Source organism: Falco biarmicus, chromosome 4 (genome assembly GCF_023638135.1).
Source record: "Falco biarmicus isolate bFalBia1 chromosome 4, bFalBia1.pri, whole genome shotgun sequence".
NCBI lineage: Eukaryota > Metazoa > Chordata > Aves > Falconiformes > Falconidae > Falco > Falco biarmicus.
Genome location: NC_079291.1, coordinates 17,434,150 through 17,448,912, shown reverse-complemented (window position 1 = coordinate 17,448,912; position 14,763 = coordinate 17,434,150). Strand labels below are relative to the sequence as shown.

At 38.3% G+C, this 14,763-nt stretch overlaps 1 long non-coding RNA gene across 1 annotated transcript in view; it reads right to left on the bottom strand.

The window, feature by feature from the left end:
- Window positions 1-14,513, bottom strand: part of LOC130148899 (uncharacterized) — a 35,783-nt gene extending 21,270 nt beyond the window's left edge. Inside the window, exon 1 of the long non-coding RNA XR_008821695.1 lies at window positions 14,277-14,513. This is a non-coding gene — a long non-coding RNA (uncharacterized LOC130148899). The remainder of the gene's footprint in view (window positions 1-14,276) is intronic.
- Between the last annotated feature and the right edge of the window lie 250 nt (window positions 14,514-14,763).

Here is a 14,763-nt window from a genome sequence, read left to right as displayed (position 1 = left end):
ATAAAAGCAAGGCAGTCAGGTTTCCTTCTGCTATTTTACTAATTCTGTATGAAGGCAAAAGTCCATAGCTGTAGGAATAATTAATGAAGTCTCAACAGTTCTAAGCTATTTTCCAGCGTAGCACTTGGAAAGATGGAACTGCAGAAATAATTGATTATTTAGGCTTCGTGACTGAAACCATAAACCAGCCAGCAAGAAACAAAACCTAATTTGGATTAGGTGCTCTGAAGTGCAATACTTCCTCCTCCAACTTCTCATTAGATGAAAAAAAAAGCAAAAACATTTCTTAGAATTTAAAGCTGCACTTTTCTGTTGGCATTGGTTATCTCTTTTCTAAATTTCAGTTTTGTTTATCACAATCTAAAATGTGGATTTGAAAAGAGAAAATGTTTTAACTTTGAAAATGCTGCATGAAATATGAAAAGGAAAATTATGATAAGGTCTTCAATTTTCCCAAAGGAAATTTTCTTCTAAACTTAGTTTCCACTGAAATACTGTTTAGGTCATGCAGAAATTGATTTTTCAGCTAGTAAACAATGCGGCTGAAAACTTTTGCCATTTAGGGGCATTTTGAGAATGTCTACAGAATACCAGGGCAGGGGAAAAAAAAAAATTAACTCCTGTAGAATTACAATGCTGGAAAAGACCCCAAAACAACTTGTATGTAACAATGTATGAAAACCCAGTTTAATAAAAGAGTTAGGAGCAGGGTAAATAGTCTCACTATGGCTAGGAGGAGGTAGAAAAGTACCAGGAAGATAAAGTGGATAATTAATGTTCAAGCTTGGTTTTTTGTTTTTTGTTTTGGGGTTTTTTTGTGATCTAAAGAAGTCGGGTTAAAAAGGATTATAACACCCTCCCTTTATGTCCTGGTTCTGTGCTCTATGGCTAGTACACCATAATGCATTCCTCCTGAAAAGTCCTCATTAATAAAAATGTCATATCTCTGCCTTTACCTGCATTTCATTGATGAAGCTGAAGAGCAGTAGTGTGTAGCAGAAATTCAAATGATCTGCTATTTGGGGCCTTAATTGAGCTTCTTTGGCATAAATCAGACCAATTTCTGTAGCCAAGAGAGGTATTTCATTGTATATGTCCATTTGCCTGAAATACACATCCAAGTCATCAGTGTCATCTGCTGGGAATTAAACAAGACCTGACTGGTCCCCAGGAGACGCGAGTGTCCCACCTTTGCTCAGCAGCACAGGACAGCTCTTCCTCTCAGCACCCTGAACCACAGACATCAGCTGATGGAGCCTGACAAGAGCTGCTCAGAGGCAGCTGTTGTCCTCACTTTTCCTCTTGGGTTTGGAGTATTTCACCAAATTAGAACGCTCTTTCTACCAGCCTTGGGTTTATAGCTTCTTAGCTGTAAATTTCACTGTGACTGATTGGGGCTATTGTTTTCCCCTGGTAGCACATCTTAGCGATTCAGAGTCTGAAATGATTCATTTAAAAACTCAGAGACATTTCCAAGGGGTTATTTTTGGAAATGGCCAAACATCCAACCATTGCAATAGCATCCTGCAGAGTCACTTATGCAAAGACGGAGGAGAAAACCGGCTGAGGGACCATAAGCAGCTGACCCTAAAGCTCTGCTGTAAGCCTGCGTGAGGGAGCATTCCCGTGTGTATGTCCATTTGGCTGCTAATAAGAAACGGGAAAAGATGGTAAGGAAAGCAGTGCCGTGACTCATTTGGGCCATCAAATTATTTTCGTCACCATCTCAACACTCCCCCTTTAGCTCTTCATCATTAGTTTTGTATTTTATGACCAAAGTAAAAAATAAAAGAAAAAAGGAGGCTAGAGACCAGACACAGCTTTTTGGTTTGAAAGAATTTTTAAATGAATTTCCCCCTAGGTAAATAATTCTCTCTAACTGTTCCCTAACTAACAACTCCCACCAAACCCACTAGCAATCCATACTGTTGGAGCTGGAAAAAAAACCCCTAAGCAGTGGAGAGGGAACAAAACTTTTATTTCAACAGCATACGATTCAACAGCCCTCCCTGAGTGCAATGTATCAGTGCAGTAGGCTATGCTCAATACAACATCCCCCCCCCCCCCCCCTCCGCCCCAGACTGACAAATTCTACATTTAAGGGAGGAACAAGAGCTTCTCACCCGATTCCCCACAGTACGAACAAATGAATGGAGACAGCAGTAAGCGTAGGAGCAGTCCCAGTTTCTCTCTCGCACCAATAGAAGAGAAATAGCTGTTGGCAGCACGAAAGGGAAGACTACTAGAGTGTGAACTAACCACCCTCCCCCTAGACTGGGGAGGGTTTTCTCACACTCATCACTTCTGATTTTATGGCCATCTGTATCATTTTCCCTGGGTAAAAAGTTGTGCAAAGTTACAGGACACCTATCTTCTATACTGGCAGCTGTGCAATCTTTGCAATCAAAAGCCCAGTGCCCCCCACCCCCCACCCCCAGACCCAAACTCAAGCAGCCTACCTGAGCTTTGTGGTGACATTCAGTGTGAAAACAATAAAATCCAAGGGGCTGAAGGAGGCAGCATAAAAGAACAAAACTTCCTGAAGACTAAATATTGCTCTGAAGTAGAGGAAGAGAAGAATAATATGAATTTGCTCTATGCTTCCTGGTATCAGCAAGTAAGGGTCAAGGAGAAAAGTCAGAGAAAAAGTCCAAAAGGCTCTGGAATACAGCCTGGCTTTCTGCATAAAGACAATTTTGGAGTGAACTGGTGTTGGTTTACATTCAGTTTCTGCAGCTAATCCTTTGAATCTCGAGTCCTCCAAAAATTGTATATTCTCATAAACTCATTTTCTATACATATCTACCTTCTGCATAGGAAAAACATTCTCACAGGACACATCTTTCTGCATATGTTAGGAGCCCCCATCAATGAATAACAAGACTTTCTGTAAATGCTGGTTCCTTTCATTCCGGCATGGGTCAGGACTCTTCTGACATTACACAAACAGCAATTTTACACTCCTGTTAATTTTATTTCTCCTCCACTGAGTTTAGGAGTTTGTGAATGTTATGTAGTCTGTCCACTCTCTATATTTAGTTTGTAAAACTAACATTCTTCACATAGCAAATGTTATGTACTTTCACGCTCAGATCTGTCCTTTCATCCTCTGAGGATTTCACAACTCTGCAACAGCACAAACAAGACAGGAAGGTTTAGTTTCCCCCTATATTTAGTCATGGGACAATGTCATAGTCTAAGCTCTCTTTTTTCCTAAGAATGATGGCTTGCAGTCAGTGACTCAGCTGCTTTTCCCCTGATCCCATTGGAAACTGCTGCTGATTTCAGTACAGGAGCAACAGTTCAACTTGTTACATCTAAATTTGATCTGATATAAATTATTTTCAGGATACCACATCAATATTCCTTCTACTTCATTATAATTTTTCCACCACTGATGAGTAGATTGGTAGAAAGAAAGACAAAAATTATATATGTTATGGACTAGCCTGTGCTTTACAACATCTCTGATGTTGTTTCTATGGTACTGGACTTCAGACCTTTAATGACACACTAAATTTTGTCTGATGCAACTGAGCATTCTTTTTATCAGCTGAGGTGGAATACCAGTAGTAAGCAATACTATTTTGCAGTGATGAGATTATATTTTCATTGTGGAAGAGGATGAGTATTACTCCCTGTTGTTTGTTTCCTGGGGTACATACATACTTGCTGGAAGCTTGGATCAAAACCTTAAAGAATATCAGATAGGGTTAAATGGGAGTACAGATAATTAGATGCAACATTAATTTTCCTGGTTTAAGTACCAGTTTGTTTGATGACTGTACATTTTTCATCAGGCTGGCTGCTCAGCATATGACAAAGCAGAGAATACATTATCTGAAGACAAGAAAAAAGGTTATCAAAAGAAATGAAAGCCAGAGACTCTCAGCTACTCTCTACCCAGAGATACCTATACATTGTGCCTGGGAAAGAAAACTTATCTTACAAAAAAAGGTAAAGTACAGAGAAAGATAATGAAGCAAAAAAGATTTTTAACCTGAAAGATACCCAGTAAGATCAGGAACAGGATATTATCCAAGATATGGATTATAAAAGCTATATGCAAAAGAGAGGTGTGTGTTCATGAGGGTTCTTTCTTAACCAAATGAGAAGGTTATTTATGGATGACTTCTATGCATAATTTAAGTACATAACCTATTTTTACACAAGCACACAGCTGAAAAGTACCTGCAGAGAAATAAGCATAAGCTTTCTGCTCATCGTGCACTTTATGTGACACAAGTGGTTCTTCCAAGTGGGAACAGTACATGCTAGCAACTCAAGTCTGCAATCAAAGACTGACTTCAGACAGGTATGGTAGAGCTCAGTGAATATTCACAGACTGCAAAGCTCAATGCCCAGGAGGGACAATATTCTAATTTCCTGTTTATGGCTCCATAGATTAAGATATGTATTTTAAATAGATGAGAACCCACAACCGAAAAGACAAGGCTGGGCAGTGGAGGCGAGGTAGTGAAGAGGAAAAGGTTTCTGGGAAAACTAAAAGTGGCACACAAAAAAGTTACAACATTACAACCTTATTTCTACAAGAATCAAATTCAAACAGAAATTTCCATTCATTCCTAGTGGCTCTTGTGCCCAGTTGTGATCTTTTAAATCCAAAAGGATAGCAATCTCTCTGTGTATTTGAAAAAAACCCCATATCTGTAAGGATATATTCAAATTGTTCTATGCTTCAAGGTGGAAAGAGCTGCATTTTTATTTGATTCACTTGCTGAGAGCATTCTGATTTAGTGTTATTATACCGAAATATAATATTTTAAAAAATCCAAGCACCTGTAGTAATCTAGAAATCACAAAACACGTGCATTTAGCAATTGTTAAGTGGGCCTTAGCAATTGGCAGCAAAGAAAAATCATGAAGAAAAGAAGTACGTTTAAGTTGATAACCCTGGCCCCATGAACATAGCAGTAGGAAAACAAGAACTGCTATAGAGAAGCACTTTGAAAAGTGAGCTGCATTCATTTGATATTTTTCTCAGCATTTGGTCTGAAATATGGACGTGCACAAAAAAGAGTTATAATAAAAGCTGCAAAATATGGACTGGTGGTTACTTTGTCAATATCTCACCTAACAAGACCTGATTTCCAGCAGATCTACATCTGAGGTGTGGGAGCCTGTATAGATGCGACTAAGAGCAAAGTCACCACCTCTCCCAGAGAGGCACAAGCTTGGGTCTCCCTCTCCCACCCAGCATGTTGTCACAAAAAGAAGTTCCATGCTTTTGGCGGGTTTGGTTAAGGTTTGCTAATGGTATCAAAGTTACCAGGGTTAACTGAAGGGGGGAAGATTGGCAGCCAGACTTTTGTGATCATCAACATTTTGTTGTCCTAGGAAATGCAAAAAATGCTCTGGAAAGTTGGTCTCCAACACCATTTAATGGGGAAAGCATTAACTTAAGCACTACTGAGGGTATGTTTGTCCTCTAGACCAAAGTGACAGGGAAAATGAGTCTGTTATGGCTCCAAATAAGGATGAAATAGTAGCATCACAGGCCATTAGAGATCTCGGTTCAATTGCTGCTTGCTTAGCCAACATAGTAACTGTCACACTACCATAAATTATACAAAATTAATCTTAGGAGCAGTTCTGGCAGCATCCACTACTACCTTGTTCTTAACTCTCTATTCAGTAAGTAACAATGTCTGTCAAGTAAGCATTAGTTGGTGAAATAGGGCCGAAACTGAAGGTCTAGGCAAATGCAAAACAAAGAAAGTGTGGTTTTGTCTTCAGAGAAGAATTAGGGAGCAGGCATCTCAGAGAGTAACAGCAGCATGGCTAAGTGTTTTGCAAGTATGTATAAGACCTCACTATCAACTTTGATAAAAGTGCTTCTCAAAACACTGTGTAATGCATTTTGACCGATCAGAAGCAACCAGACATAAGACGACATGTTTTTCTAGACTACTGCAAATATGAATAAGAAAAAAAAAGACCTAAGATTTAAAAATTTAATGCCGCTGTCTTCATGTCCTTATAAGTGTTAATAAAACAAAGTAGAAGAATTCAAACCTCAAGTGCTTAACCATACATCAGCGTTACTGGAGCATTCCTGACTTCCTACAAAATTATTTGGTAAAATCTCAATTAAAATGCAGATCATTAAACTGTAATTATATAAATTTCTTTCCATATTTTCCCTGTGCTTTCATGCAGGAAGCTGTAAACAAATATTTATAAAACATACTGTTGCTGTAATTAGAGATCAGTGTTGGTAGAGAGAGGGCTGAACGGGTTTACATCAAAGTGTTCCTCTCAGAGCTTTTATTAATTTAAGAGGCTAAGCTGATCATAATTTCTTCCAAGTTTTTGAGCAAATATGAGAGTGCTGGAAGTAAGAGAAAGGCTCTTTCTTCCCCCTAAGCCTAAAACAGTGTAAATGCCAAGGATTTGATTAGTTCTGTTAACAATCAATATTAGTTCTGTTAACCATTAATATTTCCAGTCAAGGGTTTAAGTGAAACTGGTCCCCATTCCTTTGTGTGCTTCTTCTTTGGTATGGAGCTCGATTTTGGTTCTTTTAGCAATGCCCAGAACATGGGAACTTATTTGATCCTTAAGGGATTAAAAGGTTGCCTGAGGAAACCTCCCCATTTTTATGCTTATGCAGAGAGCTTTTAAACTGAGGTTTGCTCTTGGTTAAAGAGAGTGTGAAATGGTCACCCCTTCCTTAACAGTACAAAGTGCTAAAAGAATCAGCTGGATCCATGTTGCAATGGAGCTGTGCCGAACCTGTATTTTCCCCTACAGAATTAAGGAGAAAAATATTACAGGAGGTTTCCTGCATGTTGTGTAACAATTGTTAATCACAGTAAAACAGTGCTTAATAACTGTATTGGCTAATTGCATGCAGTTAGACTAACCCTCTCATCAGCTTCATGGACTAAACATCCATTCCCAGGCTTCTTTACCTTTGAAACCTGCAAGAGAAAGTGTCCCTAAACAGGAGAGTCAATGAATTAACAACACGTGGAAAACCATCAACTGTGACAAAAATGCCCACTCAAAATACCCACATGGACAGTATTTACTGCCTTGAGAAACTGTGTTGCATGCTATGAAGATGAGGAAGGTTGCCTTGAAATACTGTATCAGTGTACGTCCACGTACAGCGTGGAGAGGATGCCAAGGGAAGTGTTGGCCCTGGTTTTGTATAAATCCTCAGTGTACATCCACATACAGCACAGAGAGGATACTAAGGGAGGTGTTGGCCCTGCTTTTGTATAGGGGACAAACGGAGGATAGAAACTTGCAGATAAACTGTGAGAGTCACTTCCCAGAGCTGAAAGCTCAACCTGGTGGCATTTTAACTCTAGGTTAGAAGGTGTTTTCCACCCCTTTGATGTGCTTTCCATGGAAAGGGGAGCTGGGCATGTGGGTCACAGCCAGACGACACAGCACCAGCCCCTCACTCGACAAATATCCACACCGCAGACTAACCACTAATCCTTCTTTTCCTGTATCACGGCCACCGCAAACCCCTGCATTGATATAGCAGAGCTACAGATGCAGAAATGTGCTACACAAATGAAATGAGGAATTGCTTTAATATTCCCTTTTCATGAGCTCTTTTAAATACTGAGATCTCATTTTCTCACTTTCAGGAAATGTGCTGCTTTGTTTTTTGAGGCAGAATACTAGATTGTGTCCACAAGTGAGAAAATGACTGCTCTTTTCTTCTTTGTTCTAATTTTCCTTAATATGAAACAAAACAACAAAAAATAACAAAACAAAACATTTTGACTGACATACTTGTGGTTTGTTCTCTGCCTGCCATAAACCATGTTGTAATGAGTTCATTTTAGTTCATTCCCATTTTAGGGGTAGTACAAGTTGTAGCACTGTCTCTGCACTTAAAATGGAGCACATTTTCTGGATCTGGCAAAGGCTCCACAAACATTTAAAACTTCATTTAATGTGTCCATTATATTTTATATTCAGTTTACTTAATTAGAACCACTGTGGAATTTTCGATGGAACAAACTCTTGATGAAAACTCTTGACGAAAAGTGTAGATCTGGGGTGGGTGGCTGGGTGGGGGAGTGGAATATCAAAAGTTTTTCAATAAGAAAAAGCTGATTTTACATGAAGAAAAGGAACTATTTTGGTTTGTGCCTATTCAACCCAGAATATTTCAATCTATACAGTTCATCCAGAAGCATTAACTGCATATCAGTCTGACAAAATATTATACTGAAATGCCCCTCACATCACAACATAGACTTCAGAAAAATGAGTCCAGGGTCTGATTTTTTTCCCCATGTGTTGTATTCCATAGAAGTGTAATTCTTTCAAGTTAAGGTGATACAGTACTTTTCCTTCTACAGCAAGAATGATGTAAGATGTGCCAGCACCAGGCAGTTCCTGTCCTCCACCTCCCATGCCATCTGCCAGGAGATTACAATCTAACCTGGATGACTGGGCTGATTCAGACTATGACAACAACTGTACTGGAAGCCTATTTTTAATCTGGTTTACCCTGTGGCCCCCAAAATCTGCATCAGCACAGAGGAGTGGAAAGAGCAGCTGAGGACCAGAGCATCCCCGTCTAGCTTTAGCCCCAAGTGCTACATACCCTCAGACTGCCCCTGTGTAATGCCCACTGCAGCCATCCATCTAACTCTACTGAGTCACTATACCCATGGGATGGGAGTATTATGGGAGATGCATCCCGTGGGATAGATGCTCCATCTGGATGGAGATCCATCTGGTCCCGAATTTTTAAGTTTTTTTTTCTTTTTTTAAAAAAAATAAATCATACTTATGAGAAAGTATTGTGCAATTTTGAAGGAATCAACCTTTGATAATTTTAATTGGAACTGCTGAAACATTTCTAAATTGAACTACTTTCGAGAATTGTTACCTCACAGCTATTCCAATTTTTCCATTTTCACCAACTGAGAAAATATTCCAGACTTTTCTATGAGATAGAAATCCTTTGGGTTTTGATTTCAGTGTCATTAGAAGTCATGTACAGAAATAAATTATTAACCCTTGTGTAGCATTTTCAAGATAGATTAATACTCAAGGAGCACAATAAAATAAGCTGCAACTGAGATATTTTAATAAAGCAATTTAGCATATTCAAGGGATGAACTTAGCACTTCAGTTCTGTTTTGAGTAATTAGATTTTCCCAGCTTTTTATGGGGTATAGCAAGTTCCCAAGTGTGCAAAGAAATTTTAAAAAAAAACAAAACCCAAACCCCAGGTTTCATGAAAGAAAGTTGATTGTTTTCAACATGCTATTCACAGAAAAAATATACTTAGACATAAGGTGTTATCAGTTTGGAAAATGCTGCTGAAGAAAGCATGAAACAAACTATTCTAATCCCCTTTTCCTTTGCTAAGCAGTTCAGTAAAATAAGCAAATTTTAGAAAAACAATTTGATCAAGTCAAAGCTAAAATTTTTAGGTGTAAAAATAATGTTAAAAAAATGTTGCCCTTTTCTACTCTGGCTGCAATTTGGTGATCAGTGCACATGGCTGATACATCCACTCTTGAGCACAGTTGTTGATGACTGAACAGAAGAAATGGAAGATGGAAATGGAAAACACTTGCCACACTCCGTGGCTCTGGGTAAATATCTGTGGTTCATAGTGTTGCAAGACATTAACCTTACAATAGAAAAAAAACAAACTGGGTTTCCTGCTAGGGATGTCAAAAATATTATAGTTCTAGTCCTTCCTTTCTTCACTATGTTGGTACAGAGGATCAAGCTTGACTATAAATCATCTTTTGCATACATAAGCTTATAGCACTCATCAGGTTTTGACATAATGTGTCCCTAGGCATCAAATGAAAGACTTCAGAGAGGACTGACTGTATTGCATTAGGAAAACTAATTACCAAAAGTACAATCTAATTAAGATAGGGCATTTAGGGGACAAGATCCCAAAGCTAGAATTGCTAGGGGACTAAGCAAAATACTGAACTGATAGTTTCTAGTGTATGGTATCATGTCTCCTCTACGCCTCACATTAAACCAACGCTGTTTTGCAACGATGCTCCTGAGAAATCACTTCCCCACATGTGGTCTTACATACTATGCAATTTCATTATAGAATAGAATGACTCTAAAATACATGCATTAAGCGCAATATACAGGTTTCCATTTCTACATCCTGAGGACCTGTATCTCTTTATCAAAGGTAGCATAAGCCAGATATGAGTATGGATATAATACAAATAGCCTGCACAAATCGTGCCTAAATATGTAAAGAATGATACTTTGCAATTAGTCTTCAATAGCCTCCACAGAACTACCTCAATGTATCTCAGAAAAAAAAAAAAATCACAATTGGGCTATTTTACAAACTTAATCTGCAACTTTTTATAAAGAGCTTGGTCATTCAGCTTTTCCAAAACTTAACTCCCCTCAGTGGTCTCCATCCAGGTGCCCAGGTCATCAGAAATCTCACTCTTTATAAACACCCATGCATCAATATTAATATCTGCACTTCAGATAAATAGAAAAGCGGGAAATTAAATAAATGAAAAACCCCATTATTGGAGTTTTTTGTTGGGTTTTAGTTGGCTTTTTTTTTTAACCTGGGGGTGAGAAAAAAGTGAGAAGACATCAGATGACTTCTCCAAAATCTCAAAGAAAGTTTCTGGAAAGTGGAGTTTGTGCCTGATTTCTAGACCATAATTTCTGCCATGGGGCTGCCCCTTCTGAAGACTTCAACACAGGGAAGAACAGCATGCAATGCTTGTCATCGAGTTGTGGTCTCTCAGTGCCTAAGTGACTTAAAAAGCTAGCAGAAACTGATATATTTAATGGAAACAGGTTAAGGGCATGGATTCTAGCACTTGTAAGAATATATACTTCAATTAATATTATTACATAAATTATTAAGAAATGTAATTTCTTTTAATGACTAAAACAAGACATGACTCAAACACAGCAATTGTAGCTGGTCATTTAAAACGTACCTTGGAGTTTAAGCTGAAAAAAAGATATGTGACCAGGAATGTAAAAAAAAAAAATATATTTAAAAAAAAAAAAGCAGCAAAAGTATTCATAAAACAGTGACTGAACCAGAATAGTCATCCTGGTACACCCAAGGTTTGCTTGTTTGATTGTATAGGTCCTTTGGTGTTGATTTACTGTATGTCTGGACTTGGAATATGTTGAGCCTGAACAGATGGGTGTGGTGGGAAGACAGACTGGACCTGTCCCCATCAAATGTTTTTAATGCAAATTTTAGACAAACAGTTTTAGAGAAGTCTTGAAGTCGACCTATTCTGTGGCAAGGTCAGCCTCCAGCAAAGCATAGAATCACAGAGCTGTCAGCAATTCCTCTGTTGCTTTCGTATTCATTGACAGAGGAGACTTGGGTCATGCCAGAGAAACTGGCTCAAATAATTTTTTGAAAAAAGGCGGGGGAGTTGTAGCAAGAAACTAAAGAAAAAAGAAGGGGGGGGGGGGAAATGTATCTGGAGACTGATTTTAATATTTAAACATCTCTACAGAGTTAAACGTCTATTATGCGTCAGATACTTAAGCTGTCACACTGAAATACAAGTCAGACTGCAGAGGTTACTTAAAAAATGGTGTACAACAATGGAAAAACAAACACTTCGGCCTCATTCCATCAATCTAGAATAAGCTGTAGCAATCAATGAGAACACTCCCCAAACCTGGTCCTGAGATAGTCTTGTTCCCTTGGGTTTCACTTTGTGCTTCATGTTTTCAAACTTCCTGCTCACATTAAGTGCCACTCTCCAAAACTGCAGTTTATTCTTGCATGTAAACACATTACATGCAGTGGAGAAACTATAGCAAATGAGCTCAGAATATGTTTCTGTGTAATGGAAGTCATTATGCTTTCTGTGGAAATATGGAGTATGAATGACATTTTGCATGCTAATAAAAATTTGCTGAAATTCTGTCTACTGAGATATAAGACTTGTTATCAAGATGACCTAGCAACTTCCTGGTTTCCATTCCATTTTTATAAGCAGGCTGAACTGAAAATGTGTGTAAGCAACGCAGTCTGTTTTTAGAAACTAACAAAATCAAACTGAAACCGAAATTTTATTATAGGCTACAACTAAACCTTTATGCTACCTCAAATTAAGCATACCTGGAGTAACAGAATGCTGGCAGAACAAAGCCCCGAGAATCATGATCAATTAAGTCCGCAATTCAAATAGCCGTATCCCTTGCCCAAGGAAGCACAGCGGGTTCCTGGTGAGAATATCACAAGACAGACATCTTTTCCTAGCCTATTTAATTTTGCATGTCAACTTCCCTATCCTTTTGATATTCCATACTTTATGGTTTGGTCTTGTAACAACTGGAAAACTTATTCCTCATATTTTCAGTCAGCTCCTTCATGGCTTATGCCTGCCAACCCTTCATTTCCAATTCCATACAAAGCAAAGAGGGATGTAACTTCTCAGCTTGCATTGCAGGCTTTCACCGCTCCCCTTGTAAATATGAAAATAATCTTACTGCGGGCTTTTCCCAGTTCTATGTCTGACAGTTGGAAAGAGCAAACCATTAAGAACTGCCGTTTTACATTACCCACCTCCACTAACTTCCTGAAAACTCTCACTTCAATAGTTCCAAAAGGGCACAATTTAGTGCCCATCCCTCTCCTGTATCCTACATATTCACAACTAAACATGAACATTAGGCCACAGATATGCTAAGTCCAGTCATCATTATCCAAGCTTTTCTTTCCATCCTCATGCAACTTGTTTTTGTCTATCTTGCATTTTTGTCCTATACTCTGGGGAAAAGATATTTCTAACTATTTATGTAACATATAGTATAAGGTGAGCCTAAACCATGCCTTGAGATCTTAGCCACATGAACTATAAGTAATATCTTTTAATCATGAAATCTCTTCCTACACTTAAAATAGCAACAACAACTACAACAACCTCTTTTAGGCAGTGTTTAAAGCATTTGAATCTGGGCTTCCACGTATCTCACAGCTATTCAGCAGCATGTTGCATAATGAAAAAACAATAAAAGACAAAACCAAGGAAGTACATCTGTCATAGAAAGAATTATAGAAAGAGTTATAGAGAAAAGTGAGATTATACTAATAGATGACTATTGGCATCGATGTCTTGTTAACTCTTTTGGCTAACTCCCATGCTAATTTGTTGACACCTCTTGGAGATGATGTTTGTGAACAAAAGGCAGCCATGCAGCTTCTGTCAGCTAGAGATTTCCTGCTTTCCTTTCAATTCTGAAGTGAAACACATGTAGATTTGATCAACTATTTGTCATACTTCACTAAACTGATCATCTAAATCTGAAAGATTTTAGCAGACATAACTGGGGATGAATTTCTTCAGGGGTTTAGCATTCATTTAATTGCCAGAGAAGATGGTAAGCTTTTCGAAGAGCTCATCATGGTAGATATTGAGTGAATCTAAAAATAAGGCCCTTATTTATAGACCTAAATAAAAGCTTTGCCCTTTTGAAAAGCTTGCTGTGGACACTTTAAAACAGTTTGTTAAGATGGGCCCATCGGCAAGTTCTCAAAACCTGAGAGAAGACTTGTGCTTCTCTGGGTACAGAATGAGGATGATACTAGCAGTGAAAAAACTCAAAACATAGGCAAGACATAAAAGCTGTTCTTTCTAAATGGTTATTGCTATCCACAATGATGCTACAACATTATTACAGCATCATTGAAGGATCAAGCACAAGACACAGTGAAACAGAGAAGCATAAGTTTTCCTTAAAACAAGAATTTCCAGCAATTAGCAAAAGTGGCTAAGAAAAAAAAAAAAAAGAGGTGCAAAGTAACTCTAAAATTATAAAACTCTATTTCAACAAGCTAGAAAGTCTCCTTAAAGCTGCTGTAAGAATGCACTGAAATGATGAACCCACAAATGGGAACTTCTAAAAATTTCTGCTTCTATGGAGATTTGATTTGGAAGCAGAACTCTCCAAATCCTTTTCTTATCTATCTTACTGCTGTAAGTTAAGGGGAGCATAGGAGCAATTAAAGGACCAGATTTTTACTGACATCCATCTTCACAGACAAGTATAGCAACAGTGAAAGACTTACTGCTTTCACCACAGCTGCAGTAAGATTTTTGATTTTTTATTTCCACAAAGGTTTCTGGAGCAGCACTGTTCTGAGAGAAGGATCCAAACATGCAGAAAGACCAAAGAAGATGAGACACAAGAGAAAGAACCACCTCTCTTACACCTGGAAAGGGATTGCAGGAAAGAGATTTCAGACTAGTTCAGCCCAGAGCAATACCCAAGGCAATATGTACCTTTGACAGATTCCAGAAAGCTGGTCTTGTACTCCCTAGGCACTATGCAAAGACCAACTTGACTATCAGCCATGGCTTTTCTGCTGTGTTGGTACTTGAGAACAAGCATTGCTACAGCTTAAAAATCAGAGGCTGCATCATGTTCTAACTATATTTATGGTAAAAAAATATTGGACAAGTTTCCTTGAAGGGTCCCACTTCTGATTTAAAAAAACACAGGTTTCTTCATCTAAAGATAGCAGCATGGTGGCCATCAAAACAAACTAGCAATTAACTCGGTATGTAACCAAAAGTCCTAAAAGGCAGTGCAAAGTGCTAATTGTTTGTATACAGTGAGTATCAACAGGAAATGAAATTATCTAAAGACAGGATGTGATTTGAATTGGCAGACAGTGAGTGAATGGTAGCAGACATAAGCATTTTGTATGTTAAGTATTTGTCATGTCACTCATTATCCTAATTAATGTCTTCCGCAGGGGATATTCCA